This window comes from Stenella coeruleoalba (assembly GCF_951394435.1).
Source record: "Stenella coeruleoalba genome assembly, chromosome: 6".
NCBI classification, from domain to species: Eukaryota; Metazoa; Chordata; class Mammalia; order Artiodactyla; family Delphinidae; genus Stenella; species Stenella coeruleoalba.
In genome coordinates this window covers 6,371,295-6,395,229 of record NC_137151.1, presented here as the reverse complement: position 1 = coordinate 6,395,229, position 23,935 = coordinate 6,371,295, and the positions used below count along the sequence as shown (strand labels likewise).

Below are 23,935 nucleotides of genomic sequence, written 5' to 3'. Positions count from 1 at the left end.
GGAGATACCTGGGGTCCCACGCAACGCAGAAACCAGTCACAAAGTCCTTTGTAAGAAAGGGTACACTGGTGTGTGCGTGTGTGTGCATGTGTGTGTGTGTGTGTGTGTGTGTGAGCATGTGCGTAATTAGTCAAAGTTCTCTAGTAAACATTTCTGCACACATTCATAATTCAATAGTAATATACAGATGACACAATATTCTTTTAAAGGATCAAGAAGAAAAGCATATAGCCATTGCTTGAAAAATCAGAAAGAAAATGTAAATCCAAAAAATCCTTTAAAAGAATGAGCAGGGGGCTTCCCTGGTGGCGCAGTGGTTGGGAGTCCGCCTGCCGATGCAGGGGACACGGGTTCGTGCCCCGGTCCGGGAAGATCCCACATGCTGCGGAGCAGCTGGGCCCGTGAGCCATGGCCGCTGAGCCTGCGCATCCGGAGCCTGTGCTCCGCAACGGGAGAGGCCACAGCAGTGAGAGGCCCGCGTACCGCAAAAAAAAACAATGAGCAGGACTACCAGAAAGTGCAGTACCTACGCGACATTAATAATAAAGTTATTAGTGCCAGCAGGTACCTTGGCCAAGAATGAACAGAAGTCATGATTGAAACTCCTAATAAAGAAAAAGCAAAACCATTTATAATGATACTTTAGGGTACTTCTAGAGTAAGCCTTCCTTCTGAAAACAAGGTAAAAAATATGGTTCACCCACTTGGCCATCTAAAGGAGACTGTTTTTTTACATTGAAGTTTAGATACATAAAAGCAACACATAATCTTGGTCAAAGTAGAATTAATTAACCCCATGGCAATCATGGCCATGCACAGCATCAACCGTACTTTGAATCTCTGAGTTTTGCCTTACTATTCTTGGGTATATCTGCACACTTTTGGTAAATGTGGTTCCCTATATAATCCTCTCCATCTGCTACTATTCACCTCTTGGAAGAAAGGAAGGTAACAATGGCAAGATTACAGAAATTTACCTGTACCAGAACAAAAGGGTTATGTGAACCCCGAAACACTGCTGGGGTTAAGTATATATCACATGATTCCCAGCACATTGTGTGATTTCTACCTATAACTGAAACTTTTCCTACAAATGAATATTCTGATATGGCATTATGCTCCAACTGGATCTTGATAATTATCTTCATTTCTGTTTCAAAGCAGAAATAAGATAATGGAGAAAACCTCAACTGGGAGCTGGTCCATCGTAGTGAAAACATATTCCAATAAAATATTCATTAGCCCATACTGATATAAATAAATAAGAGGGGGAGAAGAGCTGAATTTCTCATACGTGAAAATTCCAAATAACTTAGGTTCACCCTCAAGGATGTGGAGCGTAATTCCCAACCCCTCTGGTGTGGGCTGTGCTTCACGACTTCCTTTCAAAGAGAACTGTATGGAGAGGGGGAGAAAGAGTAGCCTTACACTGGAGAACTCTGACAAACACTGCTTCAACCTGTTGACCAAAGTCAACATCAAGTCATGTCGATAGCATACACCCTCTTGCTCTGATGTGATAAAAATGGCACTTCACCTCTGTGGTCTACCTCCCCAAATCCCATAAAACCAAAACCAATCATGAGAAAAATATCAGCTAAAACCCAACTGAGGGCCATTCCACAACCACCATAACACCCATCAAAACACTGGCAGCAAGAAGACAGAGGAACAAAATCTTGATAGTGCTAACGTGGGGGAGAAACTTTGAATCTAGAATTCTGAATCCAGCCAAAGCCTCATTATAAATGAAATGAAGACGTATAATAAATTTTCAAAATTCTGCCCATAAATCTCAGAAAGAAAAAAAATGTTTGACCGTTCTAGAAATGTGGAAACCAAGTAATACTGATTAGGAAATGTGAAAATCCAAACCAGCTCAAATTAAACTTAACATATTATAAAGAATACCATTATTCCCTCGTGGAGGTGTTTTAAAATCTGCCATCTTCTTGTACTTTGTTGAATGAATGAATGAATATATGATGAAAAGCCCAGAGGAAAAAAACCAAAAAACCAAAATTGTGTTCTTAGGAAAAACAGATCAGTGTTTTAGTTTGCCCTCCTCCCTGAGCAGCGTCGTGAATCACAAAAATTCTCATCTCCACCTACAATCTACCATATACTCCCTCCCTCTGGAAGAAATAACCACGAGACAAAGTGAGCTTTGTCCAACAGGCGCACAGGTACAGTGTCAGAACAGTTTTATTTGGAATCAAGGAAAGGATATGTTAAATATAATTTAATTCATGTAGGTACTATGTTTAGTGCTCATGTGCTATACAATGGTTATTAGTAAAAAGATTTGAAGTGAACTTGATCTGTTTAAACCTCAAATGTCATTTACCATCTTATATAATTTACTTAACCCTTGCTAAGCCTTTATATTTCCATGTGTAAAATGGACTACTCAATCTTTGGATTGTTTCAGGAATTAAATGAAATGTATGAAGCACTTATCATCATGCCTAGCACACATTTTGAATAGTCAAATTTTAAGAACTCTTGTTTTGATCCAATCTCTGCCCTGAAAAAGCTCACCATAAGGACAGCGATTTCCATGTAGAGCTAAGAGCAAGAGCTGTCATTACCGTGAACAGAGTATAGGATAGCAGAAAATGGCTCGATTTGAAAGTACTTCCCAAGTGAGACTTCTTAAGACTTCGCTAAATTTCAGTCTTCAAGTGACCCAAGATAAAAAGAACAGAGTTCTAATTACCAACATCCAACCTAAGTATTAGATTTGATCTAACGCCATTTCTCTCTGAGAACTGGAAAACCTACAATGGGGGCCATCACTGCCTTTATTATATTATTTTGACTGTGTTTTAAGTAACTAAGAAAAACAGGTAATACTTCTGATGACAGATAATACTGTTAATTCCGCTAGACTAAATGGCAGTCTCCAATACTGAGATAAAACCAATCACTTTTTAAAAATATTTATTAAGTAAATATTTGAAAATTCTCTCTACATTTTTTTCTATTTTTATTAACACATTTCTAGGAAAAAAGAAACCTATGGGAAAAATACTAGGTTTAACTCAAGTGTCTTTCAGTTATTTTAATTGATCACTTACTCTAAATTCCCCTAAATGCCATGGATTACCTTAAACTAGAAATACATGATTAAAAATTTAAATGTATAGTATTTCTTAAGAAATGGAGAAATGACAGAAGTAGGAAGAATACCAGGAGAGATGTAAGGGAAACTGTCTCAAGGTCACTAATGTGAAGAAGGAATTGAGTCTTGGAATAAATCATGATTTTACTACTAAGTTAAATTATGTATGCAAGCCCCTTCCTAAATTACTTTGAAAGATTTACAGTGGATGCACTTATTTCCCACGACTGTCGCTGACCACAAACGTTATGAAAATTTCAAAAAACTTCAACCTAAATGTGGGCAATTCTCCAAAAATAGATGGGCTCAGTGATGAATAAACCATAGCACAGAAATAAAACACAAAATACACAAAGGGCTGTTGGGGCCTTAAAAAGACTCTAGGCTCCAGGACAGCTCAGTGACAAAGGCTGTGATGCTGTAATGAGGGTAATTACAGAACTCTCCACAGAGCAACTTGCCCAGGCCCCTCCTCCTGTCTTCCCATTTATATAGAACAGCTGCACTCAGCTAAAGCCAGACAACGGCTTTCTAAAACAAAGCAATAGTAAGTCTGGGAAGAAATCCCCAAACAGGACTTAAGGCTGGAGGGAAAAGCAGCACAAAGCTTGTGCCAATGCCATACTATGACCCTGGAGGAAGGAAAGGAGAAGGGAGAGGAGAGAAAGAAGGAGAGAGGAGGGGAGATGAGACAGGAGAGGAGGAGGAAAGGAGAGGGGGAAGGGGAGAAAGGAGGGTAGTTCCATCCACCCAAGGGTGAAATAAACTGAGCACTGCATCTCAGAATACAACACACTTACTTTCTTACTTTGGCAATTGTGGCAGGTGCCCGTTTACTCCAAGACTGTCCTTCCCCACACAGCTCACTACACACGTGCACACACATACACACACGCACACAGAGTCCACAGCGAGGTCTATTATTGAGCAGAGAGTCCTTTGGGCCAGTGGACTTACTCAACTGCAAAAGAAATGAAAAACAGCTACTTATACTAACCAACACAAATCTTCATTCAAATATTTGGCCAAGGATCACTGGACATTTGAGAAAAATCAAACAGGAGGAAAGAGAAAGACCAGGAAAAAGAAACAGATTAAGTGGTTCTAGGGAAAACAAATAGGAACAGACTCAACCAGACTAAACACACATATACACTCATACACACACACCTCGATTACTATGCTAAAAGTTTTAAAGGGTATGTGCATTTCAAAAAAACAAACAACAAAACAGGCCACCATGAAAAGTGAAAAGACCAGAGAACCACTAGGGGGTCCTGGAAATTAAACACGGCAGTGGATAACATAAAAATTTCATCAGAAGGGCTGAATAACAGATTGGGCATGACTGAAGATCATATTCTGAAAGATAAAATAGAAGAAATCTCCCAATACTTGGAGCAAAAGATGGAAACAGAAAATATGAAAGAGGTAATACACGGTAGATACCTCCAAGAGGTCCAACATTCATATATCAAGTTCCATAATACAAGCAGAGACAGTACGAAATGATAATCAAAGAAAAACCCTTTGACTAGAATAAAGATTTGAGATTGTAGATCAAAGTGAGCCAATGAAGATGAAGTTTAAAATCTTATGCCTATACTCACAGTAAAAATAATAATAAATAAAATAAGTCCACAGAAAAAAAGAGATCATTTAAAAAACATTCAGAAGGGAAAACTAGGGTACCTACAAAATAATGAGAACTAGAATAGCATATGACTTCTCATCAGCAGAACTGACAGAAGATAGTGGAAGCCTTCAAAATCCTGAGGGAAAAGAATTTCACACCTAGAATTTGAAACACAAACTATGAGTCAAGTATGATGGCAAATTATAGACCTCTCCAGACATCAGAATTTTGAAATTTACCTCTCAAGCACTGTTTCGGGAGGGGGGGAGGGGGGGAGTATATTTTTAACTAAATTGAAAAACAAAACAGAGTGGACTTAACAGGGGAAGGCAAAGAAATCCCAGTATGACTGCGGTCACAGGCACAGAAGACAATCAGTCCAAATTAGAGCAGGAAGTCAGAGAACCAGGTGAAGAATATCTTCAAAAATAAAAATAAAATGCATTTACTATAATTGCAAAATTAAAACTTAAAAACTTGCTACGATAAAGGCTTTTAGTGCCATTAAGAAAGAAGGGAAAGTAATTACAAATTATAAGAAAAACTAAAGCAAACTTAATTATGGCATTACTTTCAACAGTTTATAGGACAATCGATTTAAGAAAACAGTCTCACTTGATCTTGATAATCTTCAAGTAGGACAACTTTTAACTGCCACAGAGTTTATTATAAACCTGCTTATACTACTTGTTTCTGAGGTCAACAGGCTCATTCATATTCAAAATTCTACTTATTGGTTTCATTTTTTTTTTTTAGAACTGAAACCTTGGTTAAAAATCCTTGGAGAGATAAAAGGGAGAAAAGTAGAAAAGACATTGAGGGGCATAGATTTCCTTAGGTAACGTAATGGTGAGTCAAGGAACATTGCCTAAAGTTGGTGGCCCCCAAAAGTAAAGAACTAAGAACATTTAAAGCTATATGGGAAACTATCAAAACAACTACAATTCATAACAAAGCCCAGAAGGTAGAAGGCAAGGCTGGTGGTGTAATTACTTGAAATTCTTCACCTTTCATGATAGGTAGTAAACAGACACTGTGTCAGGTAGATATACCAAGAAATATTTTAAATTCTGATGGTAACCACAGGAAATAAACAAATTAGCTTAAAAGGATTATCCACATTCCATCCCTCTACGGTGCTGGAGAAAATATTTTACCATATGTGCATGTTATTTATAAATTTTAAAAAATAAGCTTACATTTCTAAATGGTGGAAATTTCCTCAAACGTTAAGACTATGGTATCTCTAGAATTTCTGGCTGGATCACAACATTCTTAAAGTTTATTGTTAATGACTCCAGGATAGTGAGGACAACTCAGAAGTATCTTCCAAAAGTTTGAATGGTCATGCTCTGATCCATCAAGTTTACTGCTAGGATTCTATCCTAAAGGAAAATTTACTTAAGTGGGAACAAATATAAAGGTACAATGAAGCTTAGTGAACAACTTTGTCTTTGTAAAACTTCTTGCAAATCCTAAATGTCTGTCATTGAGAATGGTAAAATAAGCTATGGTAGATACATGTTATGTAATGTTATAGAGCAGTTACTTTAAAAAGACTGGAATAGTAATGACACGGAAGAATGATCATGATATACTGTGTTGTGAGAAAAGCAAACAGCAGAAGAATATATGTAGTATAATCCCGTTTCTTTCTGTATATGCGTAAGAGTTGTAGAAACATTCACACCAAACTATTAATGGAATAGTGATGACCTCTGAATGTGAGATTGGAAACAGGGAGGGCAAGACACTGACTTGTTTCTTCTAAGTGTTTGAACTTTTTATGAATGTTTATTACCCTTGTAAAAGGCAGAAAATTCTCAAGAAAACATCTTCAACATTAATCCTACCCAATTCTTTCCTTACCTTTCCACCCCTCCATTCCCCCAACACTGATGCATCATAATAGGTCTCAGCCTTTCATATGGCACATGGTAGGAATGTGTGAATCCAGACATTACAATTCTCTCCAAATCTCACTTCCACGTGATACACAGAATATACTTGTCGTCATGCATGACTGATGAAAAAATGCATCTTAAGATGCTGCATGTGGTCTTCGGCTTGGTTGGTTAGGAAATGGTGCTGCTAATAAAGCCAAGGTTGCAAGTGATATCCACATATAGGTCAGTAATTGTTACGAAGTCAGCCTGCATTTGTACTCATCATCTGTCATCTTTCCGGTGACAGGACACGATGTGGAAAAATCAACGTAAACCCATTTGAACTAGTGAGAACACTTCTTAAAAGATACATACTGATAGTGGGCTTCAGTCTCTTGGTTGTATTCTGAACACATTCGTGTAGACGTATGACCGCAGTTTATACATTTCTTTGCCAGTCAACCACACTAAGTTGTGTCATCAGTGTTTCCCAGAGAGAGAATGCCGGTTAACCAGATATCTGCAGCAACACTGCCTGTCTGTGCTCTGTGGGACCAATGTGATGTTGGGGTGTGTGGGACCACAAAGTTCTCAGTTTCTGGTCTTTAATTCTCATCTTCAGCCTTCATACCAAACACAAAATCAAAGTAATGTGGCAGAGTGAAGGTTTCTCAACCTTAACCGTGCTTGAAGAATGATTTTTCTTTTACTACTCATTTTTAGAAAAGGCAACTATATAAGGAGAAAATCAAAGACTGAAGAAAAACAGAATAAGAACTTATAATGTGACTGCACTGCTAGAAATGGAGTATGTGATTTTGATCTAACTTAAAATGTCTATTTAAAATGCCCAAATAACTCACACTGCAGAGATCTATCATTTTTCTGGCCGTTATATCCTTTCAAGATATTATAAACCTAGTAAAAAGTAGCAACGGGAAGAAAATTCTGCTGCATCTATAGAATAACTTAGTATATCTTATATTCACCAAATATGAATCTACCTAACTAGAACTCAAAAAAAACAGCTAGTGATTCTCAGGAAAGATTCAAACGTATTATCTATTCAAAAACCAAACAAGCAAGCAACCAAAAAAAGGAACAGAACTTTGGGGACAGTGCATGGGGAACGGTGGGAGTGAATTATTGCCTTAAGGTAATGCTGTGATTCTGAGATGACAGTGGAAATAAAGTATGAGGACTTATATAAATAAAGCTTTAAAAAATAAGTCATAGTTCCATTTCAATATAATGTTATTTATTTAAATGTGGCTTACAATACAATTAATTTTATCAATGACACATCTAAACCTAAGAATCACTACTGAAATAGGATAATGACAACCCATCCCAATTCTTGATCTAGTCATCTCCTCTTAAATGAACCCTTTATAATATCTTTCCTAATCAATTCCAACTTCCTCTTAAACCAAATTAACTTAAATGTGTTACTTTCTTTACACCCTCCATGCTTTTTGCATCTTTCCTAGCACATATATGACTTAAGCAACATTTACTTCATGCCTACAACATGAGAAGTGCCTTCTTCTGTGTACTTCTGGGACCCTCACAACAACCCTGTGAGGTAGGTACCATTAGCTCCACTTTACAGAGGAGGAAGCGCATACTGAGAGAGATTGACCTGCCCAACAGCAGAGCTGGGATTCAAAGCCATACCTGCTGCTCTCAGATGAGTAATGTTTAAAGTACCCCAGACGAAAAAACAAAGATTGCCCAAGTAGAAACTATGACTGTAGCCAGAATTTTGGAGCAGCTGGAGAAGAGGTTCGACAACATTAATGATTTCTTCTTCCTTGTCACTTAACCACTGTAAACAGCAATTACACTATATTCTTCTATACTTTATTTTAAAAGGAAAAATTTTTTTGGCTGTGCCGCGTGGCATGCAGGATCTTAGCTCCCCGACCAGGTATTGAACCCATGCCCCCTGCAGTGGAAGCGCAGAGTCCTAACCACTAGACCACCAGGGAATTCCTGTATTCTCCTATATTTTAAAGGTAGCAATACACAAACAGAAAATTTACCCCTCCCTTTTTTATAGAAAAAAAATGACACATTACAAACAGACTTGCACTCAACATTGACTATAAAAAGACATAGTAAACTGGTACTATTTTACAACAACCCTTATGGTAAGTGGATAGTTACAAAGAAAACATAGATGCAAGTCTACTGGTTACAGTAAATAATAGGAAAAGAGTTTTGTGGGGATCATGAAAATGGGTTGCTGCCCAGATAGATTTAATTTTAAATTACAAAACCTTATCTGGACACTTTAAATCAAGAGAATGTACCACAAACCTTTGTGCCTAAATTACATGAAGATGTATTCTGGCACCTACATTTGGCCCAAATCAACCATATTCTAATGCTACTACTGCTCTACTAAAAGCATCAAGAGTTCAAAAGTTTTGCAATCTAAATCCTTTCTTAAAGGTTTTTGAGATTCTCATGAACACTCAAAGCTATCATGAAGATTTCAATGACAAAATATGATTATATTCTTTATTTCTATAGGAAAATTCTATAGACCAATGGCAAAACTAGTAGCACCACATAAAGAGACTGGTTTGCCTACAGTGTGTCTTGCTTGTCTAATGGAGCTAGACATTTTGAATTCTCTAATCATGTGACACTATCCTAATGTGCTCTATACTTTTAATAAGTACCCACAGTCAAGTCTTAATTACAAACCTAGCTTTTCTAGTATTAAAACTTACTCAGTTTTTACCAAATGACAGAAAGATTCAGTATTAAGAATACTCCCAGTTTATTATTCAAGGTAAAGATTCAACAGAAGAAGCCTATCTTGCAGTTTCCTAGGAGACAAATTTTGTTCTGAAGACCTTCACATTTAAAAAACATTATGTCCAGACTTGCATGAGCAGATGCTCCACAAATACATGATTTTTAAAAGCTACCACTTTCAAAATCACAAAAATGGTAAGTACTACCTCATTAATCACAGGGATATTTTTCTATGCACTATAATACAATAATACAATGCTTACTTTAGTATATGAAATTAAGATACCATTAAAAGTGATGCTTTGAAACCAAAAATCTCCAGCTATCACTTGTATTGCTCAGGAAGACAAGAATAAGTACTTGACTCCCTCCTCCATACCCAGGGCCTGGCACCTAGCTTGGCACACAGTGCACAGCAATTACTTAAATAAATGAATAAATATACACTTCTTTTCAGTGATCTTTGATGCACATGAATAAACTACAGAGTGGAGTTTCAAAACATGGTCTTTTTTTGGCCTTAAGTCAACCTGAGAGTTCATAAAGAATTTTACAATTATTATAATTATTAATTGTAAGGCTTTTTTAAACAGTGTTCATAGTCTTAAAAACCTTTAAAATCCCTTTGGTGTATACTGCTATGTATTATAATAACAAAGACAACAGAGAAAATAAACAGTTGACTCTTCCCAGATCTAAAGAACTCCTGAAGTATGAAAAAGTAATTCCTAGACACTAAATTTAGTAAAATAAACCCTAAGATCCCCAGAGAGGTTAATGAAGCAAAACTGACTCATCTTATTTCTTAAAAAGGACATGTTTTTACCCACTAAAGGTACCCCGTGCTTTTCCAAAGTTCGCTTTACACCACTTCGCTTTTATGAAAGATCTACATTAGTACAGACATACCTCCAAGATACTGTGGGTTCGGTTCCAAACCACCACAATTAAGCAAATATTGCAATAAAGCAATTCACATGAATTTCTGGTTTCCCAGTACTTAAGTTATATTTACACATACTGTATCTATTAAGTGCGCAATAACAGTATGTCTTAAAAAAATGTACCTACCTTAATTAAAAATTAACGCTATTGGAAAATGGCGCTAATAGGCTTGCTTGAAACAGGATTGCCACAAACCTTCAATTTGTGAAAAATGCACTATTGTGAAGTGCAGCAAAACGAAGTACAATAAAACAAGGTATGCTTGTACCTGTTTTTGCTAACAGAAAGAAATCCAAAGAGAATTTCTGCTTTTGCAAAAAAAGGCAAAAAGCATTTGTTTTGCAGCAAAACCGAGATAGAGGCAGTGGACACCCTGAGCAACAAGAGTGGCGCCACCAAGCTCCTTCGCTAGGAACTACACTCAGCATCTCAGCAGCAAGCCATGGTAGTCTGCGAGCACCTGCACTTTGTCTCGATTTATTTTGTGCATCCGTTGGCAAGCTGAGTCCTACTTTAGGATAGTGGGGGAAAACTAATTACTTCTAGCCAGCTGAAAACTAGCATGATTCCCAACTGCCTTTGTAAAAATATACCTGTCAGTATCACCGCAGCTTGTTCAAGTGACAGACCCAACAGGTCACTGCTATTAAACCCTGACCTCCCCCAGCTGGTCCCTACATAGTGAGAAGCCAGTTGGACTTAAATGCTATTGCGGGGCGGAGGGGGGGCGGGGGGGGGTGAAGCAGTTGCTGATCTCTGAGAACTAATCTGAGGCTCACAGCTAAGCCTCCATGTTATTAAAAACTGATCCGACATTTACAGCTAAACCATGTTGTTCTCCTGTTGGACAATCTCACTGAACATCTGTATCAAATTAAGTCATTCTGAGATCACGATGACGTGAAACAAAAACAAGGTCCTGCAAAACCTACAAAATACCAAACATCTCTCTTATGCTAAAAGAGTGATAGACCTCACTTCTTTGAACCCTTACCTCAATTACCCAAAGTCCAAATCCTATAATATAATCTTTATAACATCCTCTTACTGAGATACCCCGTGGTTCCCTATGGTCTGTGTTCTTTGCTTACGACGAGTAATAAACCCAATTTGTTCAACTACAGGTATGCTCCTGGTGATCTCTGACTACAGGCACTTACACTTGTCAATACTAATAGTAGAATAAAACAGACTGAGTGTTCTGGGGTTACAAAATGACTCTAAAACATGCCTTATTAATACACATCTCATAATTCACAGGGAGGGCAGCTTTGGATGATTTTGGCATAAGATTTCTTCCCTTTTGCTTTCAATGTCAAAGCCATGCTAGTGTGTGTTGAAGAGTTCAGATAAAATAAAAAGCATTATTGCCAATCATACTGAGAAGGCATAGGAGAAGCCTATCTAGCCAAGATGACCAAGAGAACGAGTTCATCAAGAGTCTATTCAACTGGAGGCATATGCTCAAGTATCTGGGCTACACGCAGATTCAGAAGTATTTTTAAAAAAGGGTTCCAGGAAAATACTCAGCAACAATAAAACCAAAGGTATGTAAGGAAAAGGTGGAAGGAAATAACTCTGAAAAAAAAAAAGTGCTCACCATAACTACTGGAAAATCTAGATAATAGGTTAGTATGAGAAGAAAATGAAGATTTTCATATGTACTTTTCCACTGAAAGATTTTTTTAGATGTGCAAAAAAATCTCCCAATTTACAGCTGAATGTTACTTTTGTAAGAATTAATCACATCCAGAGGTTAAAAAAACCAAGAATGCCAACTTAAAACAAACAAGTTTCTATAACACAAACAAATCTACTAGACACTAAAATCAACATTTTGTCAAAAAAAATTTTTTAAAGCTAATCTATTCATAACTATATGTTTAACACAAAAGTTAAAATCTAGAAGTCTTAAAGAACTTGAGGATAATAATTTTTAAAAAGCCCCTCTCTGGCCCAAAGAAAAAACAGAAAACATCTTTTAACTTATCAACTATAAAATCCACTTTAAAAGAAAGAAAGAGGGCTTCCCTGGTGGCGCAGTGGTTGAGAGTCCGCCTGCTGATGCAGGGGACACGGGTTCGTGCCCCGGGTCGGGAAGATCTCACATGCCGCGGAGCGGCTGGGCCCGTGAGCCATGGCCGCTGGGACTGCGCATCCGGAGCCTGTGCTCCGCAACAGGAGAGGCCACAACAGTGAGAGGCCCGCGTACCACAAAAAAAAAAAAAAGAAAGAAAAAAACTATGAAAAAAAAAAATCACCCATTACTTACCTTCCAGATATAACCGGAAGATTTTCATGTCTAAGGTTGGGGACATGGGTAAATGTATGCTGTTCCCCTAGCGCCTACTGTGTCCTTCCTGGCCACAGAAGATGTAAGTTTGGAGTCTGAGATCCCAAACATGAAAGTCATTGTCTTCAAAGGCACATCATTTCCTAGGAACCTACATTGTGTGGGCATTTTGCGTGAGAGAAAACATTTTTACCACCACTGCCCTCTAACATGTAGCACACAAAGTGCTGCATATATTACAATCTGATTTCCCTTGTTATACAGGCATTACCATTTACTTTTTATGGATCATGAAAACCTGGTTATTCAACAAGTAGAAGGAGCAATGATTTAAACTCATCTTCTGATGCCATCATGCAGTTGAAAACCACGACTTCAATATAGCAATAAAAAATGTTTAAAAGTTTGTTCAAAAAAAAAAAAAAGTTTGTTCAAAGACAATATATATTATACCATGTAATGTCTGTGTAACTTACAGTAGGAAAAGGAAGTTTGTGGTAAATGAGGTAATAAAAGATTTTAGGGAACAACGGGCTAAATATTCATAAGTTACATTTTACAGTAACCTCCTCCGTAAATCTCTTCTAAATTTATTTTTTCAAGAAATGCAAATTTATTGCCTGCTGGATTTTAGCACATTTATTTCAAATGTGATTGTAAAATAATGATGAAGGAAACACCACAATATTGACTACTCGCTCTTTACAGTCTAGACCTTAATAACAGTGCCAAGCCTTGTCCTTTACAATTATCACGGTCCTTGGTGAGCCTCCTCCAGGACTGAAACTCTCCTCTACCAAACTGAGTCTTTCAAGCACCTATCATCTCACGGGCTTCAATCTCTAAATATCCAATTCCCAAAACAGAGCTGTGTCAGCATCTTATTTCCTCATGGTGGAAGGATAGCAGATTTTCCTTTTTTTAAAAAAAAAAGGTACAAAAGCAATTATACCCCTAAAAAAAAAAGGTACAAAATAAAAAGGAAAAAACTACATTTAAAACACTTAATTCAAAAAGTTAAAGTATTTTATAGTAACATTTAATGATTTTTCTGCTAGAATTTAATAAACCAAACAAAATGCCTAGTGTACTCTTGAATCTTTGTTTTAATAAAGATTTTATTTTTACCCAGAAGACCCTTGGTGATTTACATTTGCATGGCACATTAAAACATTAAATCTGTAAAACTAAAAATGTCCTAAAAAATTAGACTAAGCCACTTGAAAAAGATGTAAATGGAAGTTTCCATAAATCTCTGAAAACTAAATTAAATGATCTGATTTGACCATTACAAAAAATATGTAAAATATTAAAAACACCAAACTTCTGAAGTATTTCAAAACATTGAGGGCCTACAGAAAGAACATTAGAAGCGGGTGGTGTACTATATGACCTCAAGAAAGAAGCAGGATTTATGTTCAGAAATCATCACACTTACAATGAATGCTCTTTAACTTCTAATACCTCCTGTAATATCATCCTGTTTGCTCTTAGAATCACTTTATCAGTCGGGCCCATGTCTGCTACATCCTATGTAAGGATCTAGATCCCACCCTGTAACAAACTCCACCAAAGACTTCTGGGATAGAATAGACTACACGCCCAGCCAGTCGGCTGTCAGCTGGCAAGCTGGATGGGATGGGGACAGAGGATGATCAGGAGGCTGAAACAGTTGATACTAGATTTCTATATTTAAGTCCTGTCTATTGTGACAAAAAATATGTGGAATACACTTTCCCCAAAACTTCTAACTTACTGCTTATCACATTCCTCATCAAAGATGACAAACAGAAATGACATTTTACCAGAGCTATCACTAGCTCACCCAACTTTACTATATTGCTAAATGGAGTCTGAAGTTTAAAACTGTGATCAAATTCAGTCAATAGGAAAAAAATACCTGTTCTTTCCTCAGAGAAAAATAAATGCTGTCCCAAGGAATCAGACTAGACACCAATTACCACAATCTGCTGCAGTGTGATAAGCTGTGAAGACTGCTGGATTTCAGTTATTCAGCACTATTTCACCATAGTACTAGGCCAATTTACAAAACATCTGAAGAAATGAAAGAACTAGGGAAATGCTGAAAATGCTGCTTAAGAGACAAGATCATGCCTTGTAAATATATCAGCAAAAGAATCAAGCACAGCATCTTGACCAGTAGGTAATCATTAAATATTCAATTCATCTAACAATTAAAATAGAATCTTTAAATGTTTCCATATGAGATCTTAAGATCTAAACTTCCCTTTACTCTTTGCCCAATTCTAAGCGCTGAATTTTTTACACCTGAAAACATTGGAAAATCATGACAACTCTGTTTAAACAAGTGTTCATATTTATGGACTACCTGTAAATAAAAACTTGTACTACTGTAAAAACTAATGACAATGGATGAAAAATATTTAAATGAGAAAAGTAGAATACACTTCTGAAATAACCATTTTAATCCTTAAATAGGCAGAGACAGGGAAACAGGCTCCGAAATTACCTTTGGAAATGACATAATTGCTGGCATCCACTGAACACTCTTTATGGCACTAGTTAAGTGCTTCTTATGAATTAACCCATTTATTTCTTGCAACTTAGTAGGTTGGTACTATTATTAATCCCCATTATACACATGAGGACACAACCACAGTAATGTGATTTACATGGCTGCTAACAGCTAAAACTGTGAATCACATTCAGATTGTGATTGTAGTAATACACAATACTATCTCTTTATACACTAACTTCTGTTATGTAACAGGAAACTGGTAAAAGAAGCTAATCAGAAAAAATAGTAAAACATTATTTTCAAAAGAGTACAGAAGCAAATCAAGGAAAGGAAATTAAGAAAGCTCCACTAAGGGAAAGTGAGATGATAGAAACCACAAAATGACAAAATAAAGAACAGTAGAAAAAAAGGAAAAATAATTTAATGAAAATATCTTGGAAAGTCTAAACTACCTAATAGAAGGCTTAGGTGGAAAAGAGGCAGGAAGGAATCTTTAGAGTGCTGAAAACACTCTGTATCTTGATCTAAGAGGTGGTTAGATGAGTGTGTAAATATGTAAAAATACATCATACTGTACACTTAAGATTTGTGTACTTTACTGTATATGCGTAATATGATCTAAAAGTATAAATATTTTAAAATATTTTTTATAAGATGAGGTGGCTTTGAGGCTCCATTTATTACTTCAAGCAGTAGGATTAATTAAATGATCTTATGTCTCACCAAAAATATTTTTAGAACAGAAGGTGGCAGTATCTCCTCATGGGATAATATCCCATCCACTTAACCCTTTGTAATGAATGTATCCACATGCTTGACTTTCAGGCTTTTGGGTCTGCCTTAAAACATGAAACTACAGTTAACAGACAACCTAATCCACGTTAATGAATTATTATCAAATAGAACCATCCTTCTGAAAAAGGAGTGCGTTCTATAATCCCCGTAACAGTTGGCAAAGCTAAACGTGGCACAACTTCAGCAAAGGAAAGCCTAACAGCTCACAGAATAATAGCCCATTCTCTTTTCAACAAAAAAATTCCATAATTAAATCCAAATATGATGTCCTATTTTCTCCCCATCCCCTTTATTCTAGACATATATACAATAAATCCAATCCTACTTCCATACAAAAGCCTTTAAATATTTGAAAATGACAAAACTTTTCTTCAATCTCTTATCGAAGTTGAATACTAAACTTCCCTTTACTCTTCCTCATGATTTCCAGATCCTTCTCCATTCTAATCATCTCCCGTCAATAATTAAGCCCCATCATTCTGAACATCACTTTTACAAATAGGGGAAGGCATGACACCTCAAGAATTCACACTTATCATCTAACACCCATGATCGTTTTCATATGAACTCTCATAAACCAGTCTAATAAACTCCAGAATTGAGGTTGAAAACCTAAATACAGAACTTTACACTCATCTCTATTTAAAATTTAACATAATACTTTTCTATTAAGTTTAACATCACATTATCTTCTTGAATCCTGATGAGATTCAAGAGGTTCTCTCTAGGTGAGAATTTCTGCTTGTAATTTTGAATTACCTGTACATTTGCAAAGCAAGCCATCTTTAATAAAAAATGTTAAACATGACAGAGGCCAAGTAAAGGATCTTGCAGCACTCTCTGCACACTTGCCTCACAGATAACAAACATCCAATGAAACTTTTTTGGAAATGACCAACCATGCAGCTATAAAGCCATGATCCTCTACCATGACTCACAGATGAATTCAAAAGATTGACTACGGTTTGGCTACAATTTCCTTGACCCCCTCCGGTAATTCTAGAAAAACAGGGTTGTTTTAGCATGACCTATTCCAAACCACCGGTTTTCAATGGAAGCAGTAATGTCCCTTAATGAGCATTTTGTAAACTTTTCTTCTCAGAGCCTGTATGCATGTGCACTGGTGCCTTTTTAAAAAAGTTTAATGTGTAGCAGTTATTATCAATGAAGTTCATTTCAGAAGAGTTAAAACTATTTATTAGAAAAAGCAATTAATAGGCTTTACAGGACCAAGACCAGCTACTCTAACCTTTGATGACTCCTAGTATCAAAAATTACTTTTGTTTAATAATATATAAAAAGTTTCCACTGCAGATAAAATATTGAGCTCCCAGGTATGAAGTTTCTTGGACTCACCTTTGTACCTTGGTTCTGCACTCATGTTGATTTCCCTCAGTATTTCCTAATTGTTTTAATGTGGTAGAATACTTATGGTTTCCACCTTTGACAAAACAAACCTGGAAACTGAGTAGGGATTCCCACAAGCTGTCAAAGGGAGATGCCAGGTGCAGAAAATGCTCAAGGTTTAACTCTTGAACAGATAATTTAAAAAGGAGAAAAAAATACATACATAGCCTGAAAACAGCAACAACTTGGCCACTTTTAGCCACATACCCTAAACTGGATCTCTACATGATGTCTGCACTTTTGCCCACTCAGAACTATAGACAAAGGGGCATACACTAGTCGGGGGGGGGCTCTAATAAAGCAGCACACTGGGCTACGGAGAAGCTCCACCTACCCCTGCTCAAAGACACCTTGTGGTGGCTGGGCCTTCCTTGGGGTTCCCTGGAACCAGTGCAATACTTAAAAACATCAAGTTAAAGCAGGTACAGTTCACTGGGCTAATGCAAGTAACACGATATTCTAAAATCATGCTAAGAAGGTAAACTTCTCTCAAAGAGAACTATATTAAATTATATTCAGCGGAAAAAAACATCAAGAGGACTCAGCAGATTGATTTTGAGACATAATAGTGTGTTCTGGACAAATTAAGACTATTTTATGACAATCTGTAAAAAAGGATAAATGACCAAGAAACTACCATTTCTTCCTTTAAATAGAAATTCTTCTAGTCTCTTTATAACTAAAGAGATCACAGCATGGCAGGTGCTTCTTAGAAATTCCTGAGATATGATTTAAATCAAATTTTAAGATGGTTTTCAAATATATAATAAAAAAGTGAGTAAAGGGAAAAAATGACTATGAAAAAAACAATATTTGTTTTGGTACTTAATGTCCCTCACTGGCAAATAACTTATTTGTGGTGATACCATATTTTAATCATATACTTTTATTAAGGATCTACCCAGTAGAAATGAAGAAGCCAGAGGGGTATTATATATTTATCTACTTTTACCAGCTCTTTCCAAAGCTCTGAAATTTAACTTTAAAAACTATCAAAAACTTGATTAGCTGAGAAGCTCTATAAGAGGGTAACTAATTCCTCAGCAAATAGAAATTTAAGCCTCACTCAAAATAAACTGAAGCAATTACAGAATATTTACTAAATGCAAAGATGAAAACTGACTGCCTAGATTACGAGTCACAGTGATTTGTTGCTGTCAAAAAACTGGAATCTTTATACACAAAAGAATGTCTGGAAATAACTCGACTCTTAATTATAACAGTGGATAAGACAGTAACAGTGTGTAGCACTGGCATCCCAAGAAAGCTAAGATCTATTTTCAACAAGTTTTTGCCACATTTGTGCAATATCTTAAGTGTAGAGTTAGAAAGGACAAAACCCGGCATAAAAATCTAAAACAATTCCTGTAAAACTGTGGATGGATTATATAAAATGACTATTTCAGGACACTACTACACTAATTTCTTCAAATAATTTGCTTTAGAAGTAAATATTAAGTCTTCTTCCCTCTCATGATATACCCAGATAGTTATTTATCAATACATAGGAGAACCTACCATGATCCAGTCTGTTCAGCAGAGCAGAGGAAAAAGAGCCTTAAATAAACGCTTCCTCAAAATAAGGGATCACAGATAAGAGAAAACAGGTGTCAATCAATATATATATGGGCCCACATGATTGTTTGGATGATTATATAAGATGTGCCTGAAGTACTTTTAATATTAAAACATGCTATGTTAGTGGAAGGAGTTATTCTGCTATAGGCTATTTATTTTAAAGGAAGCTGGGTGTTTTTCGTCTTGGAGAGAACAGAAAGGATTTTGTGGAATGTTCTGTACAAATACATTAGGTCCATTCATCATAAACTTCATGGTTTGCCAATTTTACTTTAAATAAGTAAAATTATTTCCAATGAAAAGCATCAGAGGGGACTTCCCTGGTGGTCCAGTGGCCCGCACTTCCACTGCAGGGGGCATGGATTCGATCCCTGGTAGGGGAACTAAGATCCCACATGCCGCAGAGCACGGCCAAAAAAACAAAAAGAAAAAAAAAAAAATCAGATTTTTTTGAACACTCAGACTTTGTAAACATGTCTTTACACAGTTCAAAAACACACTTTTTGAACCAAAAGATCTTTGCAGAGGAGTTTATCTCATTAAGAACCACAGCCAAATACAATCAGGCACGGATAAGCAGAGATTTAGTAAAAATACTAATAGTATTCTTTTCCATAAGCTGTGTGTACTCAGGTTCATTTCCTCTCCATGAGTGCTATATTTTAAAACTGAAAACAGATCTTACCTCCTGAGTAAGTCTCAGTACAACTCCTTATGTCCATGTTCTATTTATATAACCTAGCTTATAACTCATTTGCAGTTTGAACTATTCGTTGTGGTTTAATTTTTTTGGTTGTTAAATATACATTGAAAACCTATAGCCTATATGGACAGCTTTAAAGAAGAATGGTAAAATAAACTTGAGTACCTAAATTCTCTCTACCCACACTTCTCTCCTTTCCCCCCAAAAATCTCGACAATTCTGTCATCACAGCTCAGGAGGACATTATTACATCCATGCTGATGATATTTTTAAAACATAAAAGAGGCAGTTTAACATAATGAATAAGAGCATGAACTCTGGAGTGAAATAACATGGGTTCAAATCTGAGCCTCAAAAAAAAAAAAAAAAAAAAAAAAAATCTGAGCCTCCCCTCTTACAAGTTATATTACCTCGGGGAGGTTTACTTAACTTTCTTGTACCTTGGTTACTGATTTGTAAAATGTGGAATAAACAGTATTTATCTCATAGGGTTACTGGTAAGATTAAATGAAGTACTGGTTACTGGTAAGATTAAATGAAGTACTTAAAATATGCCTGATACATAGTAAGTGTAATGTGTCAGCTACTGTTGTTAAAATCAAGAAGGTAAAACAAAATTAAAGCATGCTAAAGCTGGTAAACTGGATTCTGTTTAAGTTATATATAATATACATGTTATATATCATATAATATATAATTATGCTTCTCATTAAAATTTACTCCGTATTCTTACTGATTCTACATTTTCAATCTTTCACATTTTCATTTTAGTCACAAGTGATTTGCTTCTAACTTTACACTGATAAAACTACATTTTTTTTTTTAAACTACACTTCTAATACTCTCATGACTCTTCTCCCCTAATATCCAACAATATTGTTTGTGACAATATCTTACCTTTCCTACTAAACTTTAAGAAGCAAGAGGGTAGGAGGTCATCATACCTTATTTTCTTTTAAATTTCTTCTACCTATGATAGCATGCATATAATATATGCTAATTAAATAAATGGATTTTAATGCCTCTATTTCTCTTAGAGTCAAGTGCGTAAACACCTAGAGGCTCATTTAGACTCATGTATTCCTGGTGCTTAAATGTTATTTTAATCACAGTCCATAATTTGAGTGCTGCAATTCATAATAGAAAAGGATAAATGTGTATAAATTATGCTGATATGCATATGCTTTGGAAACGGGTGGACATATACATGGTACTTCTCAATGTTGCAGTATATTCAATTTCACAAGTGTTTCCTCTTCCCATCTATGGACCAAACATTACAACTTCAAAGTAGCAAATCTGGCAATAGATCGATGCTCATTTTTTGTTAAAAATACTGATTATTTTCTCTTGTGCAACTTCTTCTTTTTCCAAGAAGCATAAGAATAATCTCAGTAATGACACTAAAAAGCAACTGTAAATTCTGCACTCACAGGGATCCTGTAAGCTTATAGCTGAAAGACTGCATTAAGAAGACATGAGAGCTGTCTTCAAATACTTAAAGGGCTACTATGTAGAAGAGTACAGACTTGATTTTTTGTGTTCCAGAAGGTAGGACAAGTTATAAGAAAGTGGGTTTCTGATATAAAGAAAGAACTTTCTGAAAATCAGAGCTACCTAAAATTGAAAAAGAGATTCATGTGCGGTAGTGAATACTGTATCACTAAAAATGTTTTGTGAGTAGAAAACTGGTTTTGGGGAATGATGTAGAAAAGTATTAAAGAGTTGGACTACGTGATCACAAACATCCCTTCAATCAAAATGTTCTTGGATTTTCTTAACTTAATCCCAAGTGATGGTCTGATGCACAACACTAATATGCCTTAGGAATATACCTACCTGCCTGGCGTCACACAGCCTATGTAGGCTACATGAACATCACCCCCTTTCTATAGGGCAACTGACATTTTAGAGGCCACCCTATTTGCTTAACTCTGTGATCCACCTTTCTCTCTACGAACAGAACTAAATTAAGTTCACTTCAAATTTTATTTGAAGAATTTCACATCACCCCTTGAGACAAGTGGAGTTCCATCATCCCCTGATCACCAAGTGAAGAACAGAAAAATTATAACAACACTGGTTTCACTATTTTATAATCACCTCTAAAGTTCAGAAAATTTAGAAAAATGAAGAATGATAGAAAATGGATAATTGGAAAAACCCGTCTACTACACCAGATCCACTATCAGAACTACTACTTGGGTGGTATAATTAACTTGGCTTATATATTTATACTTCTCATATACTCATTGAGGTACAAAGAAAAAAATCATGACCATAAAGCAAGTAGAATACTGTTTAAAAGAAGTAAAAAACATGAATAAGCTAGAATACAAATCCTAAAAGTACATGCAAGTTCATTATACTCTTGTGCATGTTTGAAATTTTCATAGTGAAAACTTAAAAAGAACACCCACATAAAAAATAAAATTCAACTCTCAGTATAGACATGATATTGGTGTATTTTTAAGCTACGAGAAGAACAGGTAATGACCCAGCATCCACATTATCCAAATCCACCTGGACTCAAATCTGAAAATATTTAACTGCTGACTAATAACTCATGTACACTACATTTCAGAAGAAAAGTTCCTAAGCACTATTTAGAAACAGTTTCATTACCAAAACTGAATAACACTTCATTGGAATTTGGGATCGAAAATGCTATCTTATAGTAGCTTTTCTTCTTCTTCTTTATTTAATCCAAGATGCAGAGTGGTTTTGTATCAGACTTTACAGTTATTATAGTCCTAGGTCACTGTAAAATTAATGGTTTTGATCCTTTAGAATTACTTTCAATAAATAAAATTATTTGGTTTCCTCTATGTTTCTTAGGATTTTCAAAGGCTAGAAAAAGTTGTTTCCCTTATCACTGTTTAGCAGCTAAGACTTCTACTAATAGTGAGGAAAGATGCAACATTAGTGTAGCATCAGGCCAGTTGTCAAGTGACAGGATGCTAGTCCTGGCTCTGAACTTCTTTTACCTTGAACATGTCACTTAAGCCTTCTGGGTCATGATGCTCATCCATACAATAACTCAGATTAGATGATTTCAAAGGCTCCACCTAGTTCTGAAGCTGTACAATATTATGACCTCATTGTCAGGACACCCCTTCACTATGACAGGTGAAGGTGCTATATCCTTATGCTAGCTATCACAATACGTTACTGTGGGTAAAACCAACACAAAATGTGCAAAGCCAGGAATGTTTAAAAATTGTGATTAAAAAAAATAACACTGGCTTGAAATATGGGTTAAATATCAAGAATACTTGGCTTCTTGTCTAGAAAGCATCGACACTATATGCTGTAAATAAAGCTCTGAAAAAGGTATAAAAAACTTGTAAGTCAACCAAGGTAACTAACTCTGCCAACTCTTGAACAAAAAGGGCAATCTCTGAATAGTAATTGCTTGACACCCAATGTCTGTGGCACCCATTCTCCCACCCTGCATTTATGTGTCAGAGGAAGATGTTACTTTTATGGCATATTGGAATGAAGAGTATGCAACAGAATGTACGCCTTGTTAAATCAGCATAGGTTCAAATTAAGCACTTGAGAAAACTACCTTCCCAATTAATAATAAACTAATGAGATTTAGTTAAAAGCGTAAATGTTTTTTGTTTCAATGTTTGTAATGAATATATAAAACACACAGTTAATTTCCTTAACTTACTTTAACAGCACTGAATTCACATAAATGTTGTTGATGTACTGTGAGTATTTCAACAGCCCCACCTTAGGAAGTCTAAAACTAAGTTAATCCAAGTGAAAATACGGATTTCTTTTCTAGGATAGAGTAATTTATAGATGTTAGTTTATAATTATGAAATCAATAAAAGTAAATAAAAATCCCTCCAAAGCTTAGTAACAAGTGGGCCATGTAGCACAAATGTGGTATACTGAAAAACCACCTCTTTTCAGAAGTACCAATACTGAGAAGTGTAGCTAGTGAGACCTTGGTTAATGCATATTGTAAAAGGCCTGCCAGGAGAATGTGAGTTATATAAATAAAATTATCGTGTCAGTATGTTGGTGAAAGCTATCCTGGGTACAAGGCAGGAAAAGGAATATAGCCCTAACGGATGCATACAGATAAGTAAGTAATTGGGAGGAGAGGGGAGAAGAAGGGGAACATGTGTATTTAATTTATAGCTCAAAGAATTCAAAGATAATATTAGTAGTAAAAATCTAAAAAATGACTGTGAACCAGAGAGTTCAGTTTTCTTTAAAGAGCCTGACTGAGAGGGTGTGTATGTAAAACAACTGAATGAAGATGTAAGCTGGTATTGTGGT

General features: G+C 36.0%; 1 protein-coding gene across 5 annotated transcripts in view; it reads right to left on the bottom strand.

Moving 5' to 3' along the window:
* Window positions 1–23,935, bottom strand: part of WDR33 (WD repeat domain 33) — a 103,502-nt gene that overhangs the window by 30,445 nt on the left and 49,122 nt on the right. The gene's annotated exons all lie outside the window — the stretch shown is intronic.